Consider the following 22323-nt stretch of genomic DNA (forward strand, 5'->3'; position numbering starts at 1 on the left):
TAGAGAGTCTGCCTGCTGATACAGGGGACGCGGGTTCGTGCCTGGGTCCGGGAAGATCCCACATACCGTGGAGCGGCTGGACCCGTGAGCCATGGCTGCTGAGCCTGCGCGTCCGGAGCCTGTGCTCCGCAACGGGAGAGGCCACAACAGTGAGAGGCCCGCTTACCGGAAAAAAAAAAAAAAAAAAAAAGGACAGAGTGTTCTGTATGGATTTTCCAGGGGCTCTGTGTCATCCTTACTCCAGCTGAAGAAGCAGCCACAACAGACAACAGTGTGGGACGCTGTTGGCTGTCTTGCCAAAGTAAAGGAGAACTGTTGGAGGGTCTTGCTCCCGTGATTAAGTGTTCCAGCCCAGAGATGACACGTCACTTCTGCTCACAGCTCACTGGTTAGAGTGAGTCACAGTGCACAAGGGATCAAGAGGCACTTGAGTTGGAAAGCATAGAGTTGGAAATGTTGGAGAAATGGTGCTGGTTTTACAGTGGCTGGCTTCCGTGGGTACTAGCTGTTGGGGGAAGGTGCCTCATTTGTAGATTCTTGTTCCGTTAGCTAGTAATTTAAATGCAAAAAAGGTTACCAAATTGCCCATAAATCTTCTCTGACAAATCAGCTTCCTATCGTAAGAAATCTATTTCTTTTAAATGAGAAGTGGGATAATCTCAATTCGAGAGCCTTGCAGTATCCTTCGCAGGAAGTAGGCGTGAAAGGAACGTTTGAGTGTGAGCCCTCCCTTGCCATCTACATTTTCAGTACCTTCGCCCAGCACCCCCATCCTTCTTGTGAAGTGCTACCAGGTAGTCTTCAAGTGGTCCTTAGGTTCCATTCCTTCCCTGGCCACAGAACCCTGTGTTTTTCTACACAAACTGTCTCCGGCTTGTCTTCCTGGCTTTGTCCTTTTGATGCAGACCCTGTGTTGCCCTGACTGGCTGTATTTAACCTTTTCCTGACCACACTTTGTTCCCTGCTTCCTACAGTTTGGTTCCTGCCACTCCCCTTCATCTCTGTGTTCTGCCTGTTGGCGTCCTGCCTTGCTCAGGCACCACCAACTTCATTTCCTAAGTTTTTCCCATCATATTCCCACCTTTCACTGAATCCCTGGGACCTGTATATGTGTGTCTTAAACACGTGTTATCGGTGTTCTGCCTGCTCTGGGAGAGGGTCTTAGGGTAAATCCCAGACTTATTTATTTAAACCAATAAGCCTTTTGTGGTGGGCGGGCACCGTGCAGCTTGCGGGATCTCAGTTCCCGGACCAGGGATTGAACCCAGGCCACGGCAGTGAGAGCCCTGAATCCTAACCACGAGGCAACCAGGGAACTCCTAGATCCTAGACTATTTTATGTTTTCCCTCCAAAGGTAACCGTATGAAAGGAAGAACTAAAAATACGTTCCCCGAGTGGCTTTTGATAGATACATATACACACACATCTGTTGTGTTCCCTGCTGAAAATTCCTCACCTTGTTTGAAATTGGTGGACCAGAAACCGGAGGATTGTAGAGGCTTCCTTAAGCAGGGCCCGGGATGGATCTCAAGGTAGTTGCTAGGCTTCAGTTTCCACTGCTGGAAAATGAGAGTACACTGGTCCCCCCTTATCCCCAGTTTCACTTTCTGCAGTTTCGGTTACCTGCGGTCAACCATGGTCCAAAAATATTAAATGGAAAATTCCAGAAGTAAACAGTTCGTAATTTTAAATTGCGTGCTGTTCTGAAATCTCGCTCCTTCCCACCTGGAATCCCCAGCGATCCACATTCTCCGCTCCAGACATCCAGGCCTTGACACCGTCATGGCCCCGCCATCTGGGGTCTCTCCAAGCCATGGTCCTCCTTTAGATGTGTAGTCAGAAGGCCAGCGGTGGCACAGCGCCGTTTTATCCTCTCACGTCACGAGAAGAGGTGGGGTGAGTACAGTACGGTGAGATATTTTGAGAGAAACCACATTCATATTTTATTGCAGTGTGTTGTTACAATTGTTCTGTTTTGTTATGAGTTATTGCTGTTAATCTCTTTGCCTGCCTGACTGAAAGGTGAACTTTATCATAGGTGTGTGTGTACAGGAAGAGCAGGATGTACAGGGGTGGGTGCTCCCTGTGGTTTCAGGCATCCACTGGGCTTTGACCATGTCTCCCATGGGTAAGGGGGGACTAAGTACCCACAGGATCCTTCCTGTTCTGATTTTCTTTGGCTCTTGTTCATACTGCAGTGGCTTTTGCAGTATCCTAATTGGCATGGTGACGTCATGGAAACGTAAAGAACCCTTTCAGCCACGGAGCAGCTGTCACCTATGCGGAGCCCTGCTCATTCACTTCTTTAGAGGAGCAGGGGGACCTCACTGCTGGGTGGCTAGATTTTTCCTAGCATGACTTGCTTCTAAATTACAGAAGCAGTGTGGAAGTCTTAAAGTGAATGGTTTTCTGTCATCCTTCCGGTAGTTGGGTGACCGTACTTGCAGACTTACATTTTTCTGTGTACAGGGGGTCATGCAGTGCACACCCTGTGTCTCTTGCCCGTTGAAGACGTCACTCAGCCCCTGTCCTGGTCAGCGCCAGCTGCCGCTCGCGGCTGTGTGCCTGCTGCTGCTGCCGTAGGCTAGCCGTCCTCTCAGTGGACACTGGGTGACTTCGGCCTTTTCTCTGTCACAGAATTATTCACTGTTTATCTTTGTCCACTTACCTGATAGTTTCCCTGAGATGTAGTGGTTATACATACTTAAAATGTGGTACTCATTACTGTAGTACCCCCAGGAAGGTTGCGTACTTAATATGTGTAGTTGGAGGATTCTATTTATATAGTTGCCAATTGTCAATTTTCTTAGTGTTTGCCAGTTTAACTAGTGGGGAAAATTTAAATGGTGCCTCATTGTTTAACATTTCCATTTCTTTGATAAATGGATTAAACTTAAAAAAAAAGGATTAGCCATTTATTTTTCTTTTGTGAATTGGCTTTTGTTCTTGAAAGCTCAGGTGAGGGTTTTTTAAAAAAATATGTAGCAATGGACTTCCATGTTGGCACAGTGGTTAAGGATCTGCCTGCCAATGCGGGGGACACGGGTTTGAGCCCTGGTCCGGGAAGATCCCACATGCCGCGGAGCAGCTAAGCCCGTGCTCTGCAACAAGAGAAGCCACTGCAATGAGAAGCCCACGCACCACAAGTAGAGAAAGCCTGCGTGCAGCAACGAAGACCCAACGCAGCCAGAAATAAAAGATAAATAAATTTATTAAAAATAAAAACAGGGCTTCCCTGGTGGCGCAGTGGTTGAGAGTCTGCCTGCCGATGCAGGGGACACGGGTTCGTGCCCCGGTCCGGGAGGATCCCACATGCCGCTGAGCGGCTGGGCCCATGAGCCATGGCCGCTGAGCCTGCGCGTCTGGAGCCTGTGCTCTGCAACGGGGGAGGCCAGAACAGTGAGAGGCCCGAGTACCGCAAAAAAAAAAGAAAAAGAAAAAATATATATATATCAAGGATATTTCTTATATAGTAAGAATATTTTTTATATAGGAAGAATATCAACCCTTTTTCATGTCTCAGTGTTCCTGGCTTGTTTTTTTGGTTTGGTTTGGTTGATGCTGTATTTTTATAGTATAGAAACTTTTCTGTAGTCACATCTGTCAATTTGTTTTGTTTTCTGGGTTTCATATTATACTTAGGCCTTCTCCTTTCCTAAGACAATAAAAACAACATTTTTTTCCTAGTACTTAGCATGTTTGGAATTCTTCTGTATGATGTGATGTCAGACTCTTTGTTTCCAAATGCATAGTAGCTTCAGTGTTTCATTGTATTGTCATCCTTTCCTCACTGACTAGAATTTTTTTTTTTATCACACACACTAATTTCCCACCTACATGTGTCTTTTGTGAATACTTCTGTTCCATTCTTTGTTTCTGGGACAGTGCCGCTGTCTTGCTTGCTTCTCTGCTTCATGATACGTTTTCATAAATTAGGCAGTTTTCCATCTTTCATAGACTCTGTTGAAGCTGTGCTCAAAGACCTGTTTGCTTCTGGTTAAATTGGTGCTCCTCCTGCGCTTGTCCTGTTTTCTTGATCAGTTTGTCAGGCAGATTCATTTATCAGGAAATTTAGAGGAAGCCTTTTTCTAAGATGCCCTGGTAGGGGGAAGGAGCTACCTCCAACCCACCTGCCATGTATCTGGGACAAACACCATATACTTGCTCGTTCAGTCAGCAGGTTTTGTGGAGCACCTGCCACGCCACAAGCTCCCGTACAGCAGGAGTTATACAAACAGTAGAAAACCTGCATTGAGCCCCGGAGAGGCTTGGGTGTGGGCGGCAATGTACGTATCTGTTCATCCTTGTATGTATCCCTGTTGTCTTGTGAATGGGTTGGAAAGCAAGTATTGGGTTTTAAACTGTGTTCATGATGCTTTTAAGCATGTCATGTTCTGCCATCTCTGGTCTTTTCTTGCAGTATTTGAGCATACACAGTTACTTCATAATCGGCACTCTGGATGGATTTTTTTGTTAAATGTTATTTATTTTTTGGCCATGCCATACCGCGTGGTGTGCTGGATCTTAGTTCCCCAACCGGGGATAGTACCCGTGCCCGCTGCAGTGGACGTGTGGAGTTGTAACCACGGGACCGGCAGCCCCCTGGATGGGTTTTTGTTGTTAACTGTTCTTGTCTAACTTTGACAAGTTAGATTTCTCTGTCTTTCTTAGTGGAGGGTTGTTCGTAGCAGGTTCCATAAAAATGTGCCAGGCTTGGCATGCATTAAAATGTTTCTTTTTACTAATTAATTTTCACAGATAAAGAGTAGACCATTGGGCCAGTCTTTATTTTCACGGCTTTTGAGGAAATGTTAGCCATCTGAATTGCAAAAAACAATTACCTTTTTGACAGAAAAAGTACACTGGGTCAACCAGTTCTTTCTTTTTTCTCTTGCTTGCTATCTTCTAAAGGTGTAGCTCGTCATTTGTGCATGTTGTGATATGAAGTCCTGTCCGTGGTGTCCTGTGTTGCAGGTACCCACGGTCTGCGAGGGGAGGAGGGTGAAGCCTGGTGCCCAGGACCCCTGTTAGCCCAGTGGAGAAGCGAGGCGGCGTAATCAAGAGCCCTGGGGGTGGGGGCAGGTCGGGGCGGGAGAGGGAGGAGCTCATGTGGGCCGGTCCTGCCACGTACCCCCTCTCTGGGCACACAGTCAACCAATAACTTCACCTGTAGCTGTTCACAGGCCAGAATCAAACGCTGTGTGTCTGAATCTGAGAACTAAGTTGGTTTTTGGCTTCCTGTCCCCGTGGTGCGGGGGTGGAAGTGCGGTCTGTAGACGCCTGAGCTTGCAAAGGCTGCGCCCGGCCGGTGCCACGCTAGGGAAGTGCCCAATGGGGAGGCGGCTCCTGTCCTGGGGGGGGCCTCCTTTTGGCTGTGTGACACTTGACGAGCTACCTACAAAGGGGATGATGTCATATGAAAACCGATTTGATAGGAGGCTTCTGGACAGGTGAGCAGGCGATGATGCACTTGATCAGTCCAGAAGGAAACCTGGAAAGCAGTCTGTGTCTCCTCTCAGTGCCTCCTACCTAGAGATGACCATGAACCCTTTAATTGCTTGGTTTTGACTTTCAAAACTGACATTTCGTAGGCTTCAACCTAATAAACACAATGGAAGCATAATTTGTTCTGTACCCCTTTTTAAAAAAATCTAACTGCATTTTAGAAGGTCCATTAATAATACATGTAAGTCTGCCTGGTATGTATTTAATGTATTCTGAATGTGTATTTTGAAGTAGGGGCAGAGTAGTTTCCCTGCTTGGGTCATTTTTTGGCCAAGAGATGTGCATGGAGGGGAGGAGAGAAGTGGACCCGTGACCTTCCAAACATGTTGACGTGGCAGAACCTGGAAGCAGGCTGTGAGATTCCGGGCCTGATGGACTGAGGTGGTGGTAAGGCCTTGCAAACGCGAGGCGGGAGGACCGGGACCGCGTGCAGTGCGAGAGCGGGCCTCGTGTGCGGCACTGTGCACGTGACTTCAGGGGCGGTGGGCTTGGCGCTTTTCAGCCGTGTTATTCGAGAGCCCAGGTAGCAGGTACGTGATGGGGCTAAAAACAGGTTTGCGGTTCTCTTATTTCTTCATTAACCACATTTTGTCATGGCAGCCTATCCATACTTACATGTCGAAAGCGCAGAGGAGATCATTCTGGGTGAAAGGATTTGCAGCCGAAATAGCTGGGGCGTGAAGCGCCTGACGATGGCTGTGGCTGTGAAAGCAGGAGAGCTTGTTGGGCAGGTGTTGGGTAGCTGGGGGCTGGGCGGGGCACGCGCAGTGGAGTCGGTGACGGAAGGGAGCAGGGCAAAGTGCTCCCGAAGAAAGGAGGGACCACAGATGCCCAGGCAGTGCTCCGTGCTGCACTGCCCTGGTCTGTACCAGCTTCCAGTGACGCGCAGAGGTTCCCCGCTTCCCCTTGCTGCCAATCGGTGATGACGTCACGCTCAGGGCCCCCGAGGGCCAGCTCTTGGTGCAGTTTTCCTGTTATTGTTGGAGGAACTTGTTTGGTAGGAATTGCTGGCTGTTAACACATCGGTCTTTCACGTCGTATCCCCGGCTTACCCACTGGTACAAATTAATTGCCTCAAAAATGGTGTGTTTTATTTTTTAAAATATTTTTATTTTATTTATTTATTTTTGGCTGTTTTGGGTCTTCGTTGTGGTGTGTGGGCTTCTCACTGCGGTGGCTTCTCTTGTTGGGGAGCACGGGCTCTAGGTGCGCGGGCTTCAGTAGTTGTGGCGCACGGGCTTAGTTGCTCCGCGGCATGTGGGATGTTCTGGACCAGGGCTTGAACCCGTGTCCCCTGCATTGGCAGGCGGATTCTTAACCACTGTGCCACCAGGGAAGCCCAAAGGCATGTTTTAGAGAAGGTTCCTGGGGTGAGAGCTAAGTAGTTCTCCTGCACAGAGCATTCTTTGTATTTTTTCTTACCTATGCTTCCAGAAAGATGTTTCTGCTAAGATAAAAGAAGGTAAATGTTCTAGCACATGTCCAGGCTCCTAATGTGGTTAGGGTTAGGGCACGGAGTTGGAAGTATTAACTTCAGCTGCAGCCGCAGGCACTCGGAAGTTGTCCCCGGAATAAAGACTCTAGAAGTAGATTCTTTGTCATGCTCCTTGTCAGCCGCCTCTTAATAACTACGTTCCACCCTAGTGCTTTGAACAGTACTTAAACTCTGGAGCAGCTAGGTTGATGCGGGGGTCTGCGCTGTGAGATGAGATGATCTTTGCCTGTTGCCACACATGGTCTCTCTCGCTGTGCTCTTCTGTGGTCACAGGAGGCTTAAGGAAGGAGTTAACATTCAAGGAAGAGTGACGCATCCTGATCCTTTTCCAAAACTGGAAAACAAACCATACCTTATATTTAAAGAATATGCAGGTACCTGGCATTTTCTGCTGAGAGAACTAGCAGTGATTCAAGGGCTTGAATGAGTTTGGTCAAGGTCTAAAAATTGGACTGAGTCACTGATGTTTAAATTAAAAGACTGTAGACCACAGTGATGTCACACAAAATGACAGAGTCGGAAGCTTTAGTGGCCGGTTCCTCTACCAGGTCAGCCGTTGAGCTGGAAAGAGTGGTTGGGATCAGCTGTTTTGGAGCTCTGGGACCTGATTGGATGAAGCCTTCCTGAGGGGATGGTCTGCTGGTCTTTCCTGAGCGAGTGGTGGACTCACAAGTGGACAGTTCTAGCCCTGAACAGTCAGCAATCCTTGGAGAGTAGGAGAATCAGATTTCCAGAATTCCACGCTATAAAATACTCAGAGTGTCCATTTCTTAACAAAAAATATTGTGGAACATAACAAACAGGAACGTGTGGCCCCTTCACAGGGAAAAAAAAGAAAAAAGAATTTGACAGAAACCATCCCAGAGGAGGCACAGATGTTGGGATTACTAGTCAGACATTAAATCAACTGTCTTAAATATGCTCAAGGAACCAAAGGAAACCATGGGCAAAGAAGTAAAGGAAATTGGGAATACAGTGTCTGAACAAAATGAGGGTGTCAAGAAAGAGTAATTATAAAAAGGAACCAAACAGTTCTGGAACAGAAAAGTATAGTAACTGAAAGGAGAAACTTACTAGAAGGGTTTAAGAGTGATGTGAGCACAATGAACCAGCAAGCTGCGCGTTAAGACAACTGAAGTTACTCAGTGTGAGGGACAGAAAGAGAAGGATGGAGAGAAAGGAACGCGGCCTGAGTGTAAGTGGATTGAACTCTCCTGTTCTAACCTGCACTAATGAGGGAAAGAAGAGGCAGCCACGGCCCAGCCCGGGCCACAGGCTCAAGGGAGCGGAGAGCTGAGCGCTCCATCCTTGCAGCCGCCTGCTTCCAGGCCCTGAGCTGGAGCCGCTGAGCACGGTGCACCAGTGGGGGTGGTCCTGGAGGCAAGGGGGGCTGGCCCAGCCCCTGCCTCCCAGCCTCGCTCCCCATTTCTGTCCTGCGTGTGTCTGACACCCCGGCTTCCCGCCGCCTGGATGCCTGCTCTCCGTTTCCTGCGCTCAGACCCTCGCCTCGGGGCCCAGCTGGACGTCACCTCCTTCACGAAGCTGCCCTGACCCCTCCCACCGCAGGGGAGCGTGGGCTGTGCTGTGTGTCCTCCTTGGTCCCTGTAAACGGGTGAGTGCACTGGAGTTGGGTCCCTGTCTCATCTCCAGCTGGACTGGGAGCTCTTCAGGCAGGATCTGTGTCGGATTCCTCTTGGGGAGCCCAATGGTGCTTGGCCTGGGTTGTGGGCACCCCAGGGAGAAAACCGCACATGCACAGTGTCTGTGGGAAACCGAGCAGTTCAGTGAGTAAAGTGCAAGGCGTGGGCGGTGCTGAAAGGTTTGCAGGGGGCCAGTCACACAGGGTCCCAAAAGCCCAGTAAGGAACTGGGACTCGCCGGGCAGGGGATGAAAGCTGGCGATGGATTTCAAGGAGAGCAGCGCTGGTTGACCGCGCATTGGGCTGCTTAGCGTAAAAAAACCAAAACTGGGGAGATTAAGGGGTGCAGCAAGATCCCCAGCCCGTCCCAGTCCTCTTGCTTCCCCAGCTGTGCTCTCAGGGTGTGGCACGAAGCAGGAGCCTCTCTGATGGTCAGATGCAGACTCACGGGCAGGGTCACTGAGCGTTGAAAGGCTGTACACACAGCGCTTGTGGGGCCGAGCAACGTTCCTTGGGCTTCCCAGGAGCCCACGCGGGAGCTCCTAGATGGACATCTGACACACAGATTCACCATCTAAAATGGAAATACCGGGTTCCTGGGAATGTGGAACTTGCTTTCTAAAAGGCACCTTTCCATCATCCCCTCCATCTCTCTGGGCTGCTGTGTGTTATCAAGCCTCCTCCCTGTGGACCCCCCAGGATGTCTGGCTCGTGCGGAGCTCCCCTAGAACCTCAAGCTGCTGAACAGGCCATGCTTTGGTCAAGCCTCTTCGAGGGGCTGCTCCATGCCACTGTTACAAAAAGGATAAATCACAGTAGAATACGAGTCCCGTATTATAGTCACGGAACTCTACTATACAGGAAAGTGACCCCAAGCCTCTTTGGGGGGGCACACCCCCTATCACTTCTCTGACTCCCCCCACAGGCTGGTTCATGGTGCTTTGTTATCCTATAAAGAATCTCTTGCTTGTAATGAACACAGGCTGCGTCCTCTGATATAAAGCATACCAGTGTTTTCTTAGGTCATTTTTCCAAGGTAATAGAAATAAAAACAAAAATAAACAAACGGGACCTAATCAAACTTACAAGCTTTTGCACAGCAAAGGAAACCATAAACAAGATGAAAAGACAGTTACGGACTGGGACAAAATATTTGCAAACAGTGTGACTGACAATGGCTTAATTTCCAAAATGAATAAATAGCTCACACAACTCAATAACAAAAAAACAACCCAATCAAAATGTGGGCAAAAGACCTAAATAGATGCTTCTCCAAAGAAGACGTACAGATGGCCAATAGGCACGTGAAAAGATGCTCATCGCTAATTATTAGAGAAATGTAAATCAGAACTATAATGTCAGATTGGCCATCATCAGAAAGTTTACAAATAACGAATTTTGGAGAGGGTGTGGAGAAAAGGGAACCCTCCTACACTGTTGTGGGAATGTAAATTGGTGCAGCCACTATGGAAAACAGTATGGAGGTTCCTCAAAAAACTAAAAATAGAATTGCCATATGATCTAGCAATCCCATTGCTGGGCATATATCCAGACAAAACTCTAATTGAAAAAGATACGTACACCCCAAGTGTTCATAGCAGCACTATTTACAATAACCAGGACATGGAAGCAACCTAAATGTCCATCGACAGATGAATGGGTAGAGAAGATGTGGTACATATATACAGTGGAATACTACTCAGCCATAAAAAAGAATGAAATAATGCCATTTGCAGCAACATGGATGGAACTAGAGATTATCATACTAAGTGAAGTCAGAAAGAGAAAGAAAAATACCATGTGATATCACTTACATGTGGAATCTAAAATACGACACAAATGAAACTATGAAACAGAAAGAGACTCACAGACATAGAAAACAAACATGGTTACCAAAGGGGAAAGGGAGTGGGGGAGGGATAAATTAGGACTTCGGGATTAACATATATTGTACAAACTACTATATGTAAAATATATAAATAACAAAGTTCTGTATAGCACAGGGAACTATATATTCAATATCCTGTGATAAACCATAATGGAAAAGAATATAAAAAAGAAGGTATATATATAACTGAATTATTTTACTGTGCAACAGAAATTAACACAACATTGTAAATCAACTGTACTTTAAGAAATAAAATAATTTTTAAAATAAACCTTCATGCTGTGGACTTCATGGAAAAGTGCCTGGAGGCTGGAGGAGCTCTGTTAATTTTTTTTTTTAAGGACCTTGATGGCCCCCTGGGCCAGCATCACTTTAGTGAAGTTACCTTGGCCAGTGGTTTTGAGGAGCTTTGAACTGTCCATACGAGCCGCCTTGTCAGCAGGGAGGCTTCAGTGAGGCCCTGCATCATGGTCACCTGCCAAGTACACTAACTCACAATATTAACCAGCAATGCTAACTATGCTAACATTGCTAACTACCTCGTTTTATTGCAGTTTGCTTTATTGCGCTTAGCAAACATGCATTTTTTAATATCTTTATTGGAGTATAATTGCTTTACAATGTTGTGTTAGTTTCTGCTGTATAACAACGTGAATCAGCTGTATGTGTACATATAGCCCCATATCCTTTCCCTCTTGAGCCTCCCTCCCACCCCTCTAGGTGGTCACAGAGCACCAGGCCGATCTCCCTGGGCTATGCAGCTGCTTTCCACGAGCTATATCTGTTTTACATTTGGTGGTGGATAGATGTCAGTGCTACTCTCTCATTTCGTCCCAGCTTCCCCTTCCCCACCGTGTCCTCAAGTCCGTTCTGTACGTCTGCGTCTTTATTCCTGCCCTGCCACTAACTAGGTTCATCAGTACCGGGTTTTTTTAGATTCCATATATGTGCGTTAGTATATAGTATTCATTTTTCTCTTTCTGACTTACTTCACTCTGTATGACAGACTCTAGGTCCATCCACCTCATTACAAATAGCTCAGCAAATATGCATTTTTTACAAATTGAAGGTTTGTGGCAACCCTGCGTCGAGCAAGTCTGTCAGTGCCATTTCTCTAACAGCATTTGCTCAGTTCAGGTCTCTGTCACATTTTGAAAATTCTCAAAATACGTCAGACTTTTTCATTATTATTATATTTGTTATAGTGATCTTTGATCAGTGATCTTTGATGTTACTGTTGCAAACAGATTACAACTCCCTGAAGCCTCAGAGGATGTTTGGTAGTTTTAATAATTAAGTATTTTGAAATTAAGGCCATGTACATTTTCTTAGACGTAACACTATTGCACAGTTAACAGACTACAGTATAGTGTAAATATAACTTTTATATGCGCCAAAAAGTTTGTGTGCATATAAAATGCCTAAACGTTTGTGTGCATATAAAGACTTGATTTGTGGCTGTATTTACTTAGTTGCAGTGGTGTGGAACCAAACCTGCAGTATCTGAGCTGCCTGCTACTACCTGTGCGAACCAACTACAGTAACAATGCTAAGTGTATTAACAGGACTAACTATGCTAATGATACTAACTAAATCAATAAAATGTCTTTATTTCAAGGAAAAGAATGAGCTAAAGATCAAATAAAGATTATCGGTAGATTTCTCATCAGAAACCTTGGAGGCCAGATGGCATGGTTTTGATGTATTCAAAGTATTGAAGGGGAAAGCTGTCAATCAAGAATCCTATATCTGGTAAAACTGTCCTTCAAAAATGAGGGAGGAATTAAGACCTTCTCAGATAAATCAAAGCTGAGAGAGTTCGTTACCACCAGACCTGCCTGCGAGGGGCTCGTCCTACAAAAGCTGGTGCTATTGTAGCTGGTGTTAAGAGAGTAACTTACCTAAAAATCCAGTTGTTAATCCTTTGTGGGGGGGCACACAACATAAAGATGTAATTTTGTAACATCAGTAAGTGAAAGGGAGGTGGGTCAGAGTTGTCTAGGAACAGTTCTTCTATGTTTCTTTTTAAATTAATTTATTTTATTATTTTCGGCTGCGTTGGGTCTTTGTTGCTGCGCGCGGGCCTTCTCCAGCTGCAGCGAGCAGGGGCTACTCTTCGCTGTGGTGTGCGGGCTTCTCATTGCAGTGGCCTCTCTTGTTGTGGAGCATGGGCTCTAAAGCGCAGGCTTCAGTAGTTGTGGAGCACGGGCTTAGCTGCTCCGTGGCATGTGGGATCCTCCTGGACCAGGGCTCGAACCCCTGTCTCCTGCATTGGCAGGCGGATTCCCAACGACTGTGCCACCAGGGAAGCCCTCTTGTATGTTTTTGAAGTTAAGCTGGTATAAATTGGCCTTATACTGTTATTAGGATGTCAAATGTAATTACATGATAACCAGAAAAAAAGAAGAGCCATAGAATATACGCAAAAAAGGAAATGAGAAGGGAATTAAAATGTTTCACTATAAAAAATCAGCTAAGGACAAAAGAAGATAACCATGCAGGAAATGAGGGGAAAAAAGCCATAAGGCATATGAAACACAAACAGGAAAATGACTGAAATAAGTACTTTGTTATTAGTAATTCCTTTAATTGTAAATGCATTAAACTCTCCAGTCAAAAGACAGATTGGCAGATTGGAGAGAAAAACATCTATCTACTTGCTGTCCACAAGAGACTCACTTCAGAGTCAAAGACATAAAAATGTTGTGGGGTTTTTTTGTTTGTTTGTTTTTGCGTTACGTGGGCCTCTCGCTGTTGTGGCCTCTCCCGTTGCGGAGCACAGGCTCCAGATGCGCAGGCTCAGCGGCCATGGCTCATGGGCCTAGCTGCTCCGTGGCATGTGGATCTTCCCGGACCGGGGCATGAACCCGTGTCCCCTGCATCGGCAGGCGGACTCTCAACCACTGCGCCACCAGGGAAGCCCGATAAAAATGTTTAATGTGAAAGAGTGCGGAAAAGATCCATGCAAATAGTAACCAAAAGAGAGAGCGACTATACTAATCTGAGGTAAAGTAGATTAAGTACAGCAAGAAGATAAAACAGTGAAAAACGTTTACACACCATTTGACAGGCCATCAAAATATATGAAGCAAAAAATTAACGGAACTGAAGGGAGAAGTAGTTTGACAGTAATACTGAGTGACCCAGACAGAAGATAAGTGAGGAAAGTGGAGGACGTGAATGACACAGTAAACCAATTCGATCCAGCAGACACACGCACGACCCTATCCACCACCAACAGAACACGCATTATTCTCAAGTAGACATGGGTCATTCTCCATGATAGAATATATGTGGGGCCATAATTTAAGTCTCAGTAGGTTTTAAAAAGTAGCTTGTCATACAAAGTACCTTTGTGACCACAAAGAGATGAAGTTTAGAAATCAGTAACAGGAGGAAAACTAGAAAATCCAGAGATGTGTAGATGTTAAATAACACATTCTTAAAGAACTAATGGGTCAAAGAAGAAATCACAAGAGAAATTTAAAAATATTTAGGGACAGGGAATTCAGTGGCAGTCCAGTGGTTAGGACTTGGTGCTTTCATTGCCATGGCCCGGGTTCAATCCCTGGTTGGGGAACAAAGACAACCCGCAAGACATGCGATGTGGAAAAAAAAGTTTTTTAGGGACAGATAAAATAAAAACAACAAACTAGAGCTTATGGGCCATGGGACTTCCCTGGCGATCTAGTGGTTAACACACTGTGCTCCCAATGCAGGGGGCATGGGTTCGATCCCTGGTCCGGGAACTAAGATCCCAAGTGCTGTGTGGTGTGGCCAAAATAAATAAATAAAAATAAATAAAACTTACGGGACACAGCAAAGAAGTGCTAGGGGGGAAATTTATAACTATAAATGCTAACAAAGATTAGCGCAGAAAACCCTTTAGATTGACTAAGAATTTAAAAAAGGCTCATATTACTAAAATCAGAAATGAAAGTGGGGATGTTACTACCCATTCTATGAAAAAAAAGGATTATAAGAGAGTCTTAGGAACACTTGTACACCAACAAATTGGATAGCCTGGATGAAATTGACAATTTCCTAGAAGCACACAAACTGCCAGAACTAAATAGAAAATAGAAAATCATACTTGTTAAGCTAGGAGATTGAATCAGTTATCATAAACCTCCTGACAAAGAAAAGCCCTGGATCTAATGGCTTCACTGGTGAATTCTAACAGACATTTAAAGATAACACCAATTCTTCTCAAATTCTTCCCGAAAATTGAAGAGGGGGGAAGATTTCTTAACTCATTCTATGAGGCCAGCATTGCTCTGATACTAAAGCCAGACAAACATTACAGAAAAGAGAAAACCACAGAGTAGTATCTCTTATGAACAGTGATGCAAAAGCTCTTAACAAAATACCAGCAAATCAAATTCAGCAGCATATTAAAAGGATTATATACCATGACCAAGTGGGATTTATTCCTGGAATGCTAGGATGGTTCCACAACCAAACAGCGAGCATGAATACACTGCAGTAACAGAATGAAAGGGAAAAAAACCATGTCATCTCAGTTGATGCAGAAAAAGCCCTTGACAAAATTCAACACCATTTCACAATGAAAACGAAACACTGGGAATAGAAAGAAATTATTTCAACATAATAAAAGCCATGTATGAAAAACCCACAGTGAATGTTGTACTCAGTGGTGAAAGACTAATACTTTGTCTTCTAAGATCAGGAACAAGGCAAGGATGCCCACTTTTACCCCATTCTATTCCAAACACTACTGGAAGTTCTAGCCAGAGCAGTTTGGCAAGAAAAAGAAAGAAAACATCCAATTGGAAAGCAAAGAGATACATGGTATAATACGTGGAGTACCTTAAAGATTTCATACCAAAAAATTAAAAAACTAAAACCTGCTAAGAGCTTATAAACTAGTTCAACAAAGTTTCAGGATACAAAGTGAACACACACAAATCAGCTGCATTTCTTTTTCTTTTATAATTAAGTAATTTATTTATTTTTGGCTGCTTTGGGTCTTCGTTGCTGTGCTCAGGCTTTCTCTAGTTGTGGCGAGCGGGGGCTACTCTTCGTCCCAGTGCATGGGCTTCTCGTTGTGGCTTCTCTTGTTGCAGAGCACGGACTCTGGGCACGCGGGCCCAGTAGTTGTGGCACACGGGCTCTAGAGTGCAGGCTCAGTAGTTGTGGAGCACGGGCTTAGTTGCTCTGCGGCATGTGGGATCGTCCTGGACCAGGGCTCGAACCTGTGTCCCCTGCATTGGCAGGCAGATTCTTAACCACTGTACCACCAGGGAAGCCCAGACCTAAATCTTAAAAAAAAAAAATTTATTGAAGTATAGTTGATTTACCATGTTGTGTTAATTTCTGTTGTACAGCAAAGTGACTTTGTTATGCATATTCTTTTTCATATTATTTTCAATTATGGCGTATCACAGAATATTGAATATAGTTCTTTGAGCTATACAGTAAGACCTTGTTGTTTATCCATTCTATATATACTAGTTTGCATCTACTAATCCCAAACTCCCAATCCATCCCTACACTCCCCCCGCCCCGGCAACCACACATCTGTTCTCTATGTGCGTGAGTCTGTTTCTGTTTCATAGATATGTTCATTCATGTTGTATTTTAGATTCCACATGCAAGTGATATCATATGGTATTTGTCTTTCTGACTTACTTTGCTTAGTATGGTAATCTCTAGATCCATCTGTGTTGCTGCAAATGGCATTATTTCATTCCTTTTTATGGCTGAGTAATATTCCAGTGTGTGTGTGTGTGTGTACACACATATACATGTATATATACACACATACACACACACACCCCACATCTTCTTTATCCATTCATCTGTCGATGGACATTTAGGTTGTTTCCAGATCTGGGCTATTGTAAATAATGCTGTGATGAACATAGGGGAATGTATCTTTTTGAATTAAAGTTTTGTCTGTGTATGTGCCCAGCAGTGGGATTGCTGGATCATATGGTAATTCTATTTTTAGTTTCCTGAGGAACCTCCATACGGTTTTCCATAATGGTTGCACCAACTTACATTCCCACTAACAGTGTAGGAGGGTTCCCTTTTCTTCACACCCTGTCCAATATTTATTATTTGTACACTTTAAAAAAATTATATGGATGTGTCGGGTCTTAGTTGCGGCATGTAGGATCTTAGTTGTGGCATGTGTGCTCCAGAGTGCTTAGGCTCAGTAGTTGTGGCATGCGGGCCCTCTAGCTGTGGCATGTGGGCTTAGTTGCCCCACGGCACGTGGGATCTTAGTTCCCCGACCGGGGATTGAACCTATGTCCCCTGCATTGGAAGGCGGATTCTTAGCCACTGGATCACCAGGGAGTCCCTTGTAGCCTTTTTTTTTTTTGCCTGCACTGGGTCTTCGTTGAGGTGTGCAGGCTTCTCTTGTTGCAGAGCACAGGCTGTAAGCACGCGGGCTTCAGTAGTTGTGGCACGTGGGCTCAGTAGTTGTGGCTCATGGGCTCTAGAGCACAGGCTCAGTAGTTGTGGCGCATGGGCTTAGTTGCTCTGCGACATGTGGGATCTTCCCAGACCACGGATCAAACCCGTGTCACCTGCATTGGCAGGTGGATTCTTAATCACTGTGCCACCAGGGAAGTCCCCCTTGTAGACTTTTTTTTTTTTTTTTTTTTTTGCGGTACGCGGGCCTCTCACTGTTGTGGCCTCTCCCGTTGCGGAGCACAGGCTCTGGATGCGCAGGCTCAGCGGCCATGGCTCACGGGCCCAGCCACTCCGTGTCATGTGGGATCTTCCCGGACCAGGGCACGAACCCGTGTCCCCTGCATCGGCAGGCGGACTCTCAACCACTGCGCCACCAGGGAAGCCCCACCTTGTAGACTTTTTAATGATGGCCATTCTGACCTGTGTGAGGTGGTACCTCATTGTATTTTTTTTTTTTTTTTTTTTTTGCAGTAGGTGGGCCTCTCACTGTTGTGGCCTCTCCCCTTGCGGAGCACAGGCTCCGGACGCGCAGGCTCAGCAGCCATGGCTCACGGGCCCAGCCGCTCCGCGGCATGTGGGATCCTCCCAGACCGGGGCACGAACCCGCGTCCCCTGCATCGGCAGGCGGACTCTCAACCACTGCGCCACCAGGGAAGCCCCACCTTGTAGACTTTTTAATGATGGCCATTCTGACCTGTGTGAGGTGGTACCTCATTGTATTTTATTTTATTTTATTTTTTAATTTGGCTGCACCAGGTCTTAGTTGTGGCATGTGAGATCTTTAATTGCAGCATGTGGGATCTTTAGTTGCGGCATGCAGGGTCCTTTAGTTGCAGCATGTGGGATCTAGTTCCCTGACCGGGGATCGGACCCAGGCCTCCTGCATTGAGAGTGCGGAGTCTTAGCCACTGGACCACCAGGGAAATCCTCCTCATTGTAATTTTGACTTGCATTTCTCTAATAATTAGCAATGTTGAGCCTCTTTTTATGTGCCCGTTGGCCACCTGTATTTCTTTGGAGAAATGTCTGTTTAGGTCTTTTGCACATTTTTTGATTGGGTTGTTTTTTTGTTATTGAGTAGTGTGAGCTGTTTGTATGTTTTGGCAATTAAGCCTTTGTCAGTTGCTTTGTTTGCAAATATTTTCTTCCATAGGTTGTCTTTTCATTTTGTTTATGGTTTCCTTTGTTGTCCAAAAGCTTGTAAGTTTGATTAGGTCCCATCTGTTTATTTTTGGTTTTATTTCTGTTGCTTTGGGAGACTGACCTAAGAAAACATTGGTATGATTTACATCAGAGAATGTTTTGCCTATGTTCTCTTTTAGAAGTTTTATGGCGTCACGTCTTATAATTAAATATCAAAGAAAACTTTGAGGGACTTCTGTGGTGGTCCAGTGGTGTTAAGACTCCATACTTCCACTGCATGGGGTGTGGGTTTGATCCCTGGTTGGGGAACTAAGATCCTACACGCCACGTGGTGTGGCCAAAAAAAAAAGAGTTGAAAATGGGGATATTTCAAGAGATGGATTCAGCAGTGATTTTGTGGATATGATACCAAAGGCAGAGGCAACAATAGAAAAAAAAAAAAAGGTAAATTAGACTTTATCACAATTAAAAACTTTTGTGTTTCCAAGGACAGCATTAGGAGAGTAAAAAGTTAGCCTACAGAATGGGAGAAGATGTTTATAAATCATACATCTGATAAGGTTTAATATTCAGAATACATATTTAAAGCTCCTACAAGTCAACAACAAACAAGCAGTTTGATTAAAAATGGGTTCAGGGGCATCCCTGGTGGTGCAGTGGTTGACAGTCTGCCTGCCGATGCAGGGGACACGGGTTCGTGCCCCGGTCCGGGAAGATCCCACATGCCGCGGAGCGGCTGGGCCCGTGAGCCATGGCCACTGGGCCTGCGCGTCTGGAGCCTGTGCTCCACAATGGGAGCGGCCACAACAGTGAGAGGCCCATATACCAAAAAAAAAAAAAAAAAAAAAAATGTGTTCATTACCCAAATAGATATTTCTCCAAAGAAGATATAGAAATGGCTGATGCACACACAAAAAATACACAGCATCACTAGTCGTTAGGAAATTCAAAACACGGATTATGATGGCTCTTATTTTTAAAAATGCAAAAAGTGTGTTGGTGAGGATGTAGAGAAATTGGGACCCTCGTGTATTGCTGGTAGGAATGTAATATGGTGCTGGAGTTGTGGAAAGCAGTGTGGTGGTTCCTTAGAAGATTAAACAAAAGTACTGTATGTCCTGGCACTTAGGTGTATATACCCACAAGATTTGAAATCAGGATCTCACACAGATACTCGTACACTATTGTTCACGGCAGAATTATTCACAACAGTCAACAGGTAGAGAGTGCCCGTGTGCTCATCAAGTGGTAAATGGATAAGTCAAATATGGTATCTAGATACAGCGATGTATTATTCACCATATAAAGGAATGAAGTTCTGGTGTGGGCTGCAGTGTGGATGAATCTTGAAATGAAAGCATGCCAAGTGAGATAAGCTAGACAGGAAAGGACAAATACTGTATGACCCCGCTTACAAAAGCGATTTAGATAAGGCCAATTCAGAGACAGAAGGTAGAATAGAGGTTACCACAGGCCGGGGAAGCAGGAAATGGGGAGTTATTGCTTAATCTGCATAGAGTTTCTGTTTGCCCTGATGAAAAAGTTCTGGAAATAGGTAGTTGTGATGGTTGCACCACAGGGTGATGTTCTTAACACACGCAGAAATTAAAATCAGTATCTTCTCTTCAAACAAGTTCTTTCTCCCACATAAAACCCAGACAGCATCTTAACTGACAGATCTCTGACCTTGAAATGTGATTTTGTAGTTACATCAAGGTTGGTAAACAGCAGTAGGGAAACTGAGAACCTCTATTCTAAAGCTGCTGTCCTAAGTCGACCACGCGTCACCACCTTGTAGTGTGTCCAGCAGCACTGCGTGGACCTGTGCAAAAGCACACAAACCTGACCTACTTACAGACTGTTCGGCCCTTTGCCTTTTCAGCGTGGTACTGGTGTGTTTCCACCTTGAGTTAGTGTTTGGCAGTGATATTCCTAAACGTTATCCGAAGCAGGCTGTGTGTCGGTGATCTTCTGAGACATGTGGATCTTTATTTTGCCAGAATCTTGCCAGCACAGTTTGAGTCCCTTTAAACCTATACTTCAGTAATAACCTGTGGATAGTAACCTTTGAAATGGAAGCAGAGTGTTTGGAAACTTCTGACATCCTGTTCTTTAGCACTTCCTCCTCAGCCTAAGGAGCTGGGCTTTTGCCCGAGCCCTGCAATCTGCTGGGTTTTCACATCTACCTGGTGTGATGGTTAATTTTGTGTGTCAACCTGACCGGGCAAGGGATGCCCAGGTATTTGCCTAAAGCATCATTCTCGGGGTGTCTTTGCCGTGTTTCTGGATGAGATTCACAGTTGAATGTGTGGACTGAGCAAAGCAGACTGCCCTCATCCAATCCTGGGAGGCCCAATTAGAAAGAGAGGCTGAGGAAGGGAATTCACTTTGTCTGCAGGTTTTCTCTGGTCTTCCATCTCAGGCTGGATCTGACACCACCAGCTCGCCTGGTTCTCAGGCCTTCAAACTGCAGATCGTGGGACATCTCGGCCTCCATAATCACGTGAGAACTTCCTTACTAAATCTAAGTACTAAATCTCATGTATGTATTATATAATCTCATGCAGAGTTACATAAACATAATGTCATATATATGAAGTTTATTTTTTTTACAAACAAAAATTTTATTGTAGTTGAATTTTTTGTGAATTTCTGCTGTACAGCAAACTCACAGTGATACGTTTATGTATACATTCTTTTTTTTAATATCTTTTTTGGAGTATAATTGCTTTACAGTGTTGTGCTAGTTGTTGCTGTACAACAAAGTGAATCAGCTATTCATATACATATATCCCCATATCCCCTCCCTCTTGCGTCTCCCTCCCACCCTCCCTATCCCACCCCTCTAGGTGGTCACAAAGCACCGAGCTGATCTCCCTGTGCTATGCAGCTGCTTCCCACTAGCTCTCTGTTTTACGTTTGGTAGTGTGTATATGTCCACGCCACTCTCTCACTTCGTCCCAGCTTACCCTTCCCCCTCCCCGTGTCCTCAAGTCCATTCTCTATGTCTCTGTCTTTATTCCCGTCCTGCCCCTAGGTTCTTCAGAACCTTTTTTTTTTTTTAAGATTCCACATATATGTGTTAGCATACGGTATTTGTTTATCTCTTTCTGACTTAATGAAGTTTATTATTTTTTTATTATTATTATTATTTTGCGGTACGCAGGCCTCTCACTGCTGTGGCCTCTCCCGTTGCGGAGCACAGGCTCCGGACACGCAGGCTCAGCAGCCATGGCTCAGGGGCCCAGCCGCTCCGCGGCATGTGGGTTCTTCCTGGACCGGGGCACAAACCCGCGTCCCCTGTATCGGCAGGCAGATTCTCAACCACTGCGCCACCAGGGAAGCCCAATGAAGTTTATTTTTAACAACAGATTTTAAATATCACTTAAAGGTAACTGGTAAAACGTGGGCTTGTACATGGTGTCAACAGAACCATTAGGCTCTGTTCTTTCATCCTAATGTTTCTGTTTCTCTGGAGAACCCTAACTAGTACATCTGGCGTTAATAGAGTTACTCTTCCTAGAGACAAGCCCCATAGCATCATTATGCTGATCTTTTCCATACCTCTGCTTCACAAGTACTTCTTACAATTCAGGGACCTAGTCTGATTTGAGAATGGCCATATGTACTCTGACTGGCAAAAAGTTCATTGCAGTCGCCAAGCCAACAGGCTTTTTTTTTTTTTTTTTGCGGTACGCGGGCCTCTCACTGTTGTGGCCTCTCCCATTGCGGAGCACAGGCTCCGGACGCGCAGGCTCAGCGGCCATGGCTCACGGGCCCAGCTGCTCCACGGCATTTGGGATCCTCCCAGACCGGGGCACGAACCCGTGTCCCCTGCATCGGCAGGCGGACTCTCAACCACTGCGCCACCAGCGAAGCCCCAACAGGCTTTTTTGATTGGTAAGTCCTTTGAGTCCAAGTGGGGAAGTTCATCCTGGAACCAGAAGAGAAGTGTGAGGTAGAAGTGAAAAGCCAGTGAGAGCTGTGGGCAACACGGGGGCGAGAAGATGGGACTAGCGGTAACTCTGAGACCGTTCCCAGTCTAGCCCTTGTTGCAGGAGCAAGGCAGAACCACGTCGTCCCCACTGCCTGTCCCACAGTGACTTCAGGTGAGGTGCGGACCTCCGTGAAGCCTTTTCTCGTTTATAAGGTGCCTTTACCGATTTGCCTATGGGATGAGCCCGACAGCCCTAGGAGGTGGGCAGGAA

General features: G+C 45.5%; 1 protein-coding gene across 3 annotated transcripts in view; it reads left to right on the forward strand.

Annotated features, from left to right (window-relative positions):
- RAB7A (RAB7A, member RAS oncogene family) overlaps positions 1-22323 on the forward strand; it is a 71917-nt gene that overhangs the window by 9499 nt on the left and 40095 nt on the right. The window contains exon 2 of one of the 3 annotated variants that reach the window (XM_081245213.1): positions 20514-20618. The exons of the other annotated variants lie outside the window; for them this stretch is intronic. The gene's annotated coding sequence lies outside the window, so the exon portion shown is untranslated. The remainder of the gene's footprint in view (positions 1-20513; positions 20619-22323) is intronic. 3 annotated transcript variants of the gene reach the window in all.

Source organism: Mesoplodon bidens (genome assembly GCF_964165515.1).
Source record: "Mesoplodon bidens genome assembly, chromosome: 10".
In the NCBI taxonomy this organism is placed as follows: Eukaryota; Metazoa; Chordata; class Mammalia; order Artiodactyla; family Ziphiidae; genus Mesoplodon; species Mesoplodon bidens.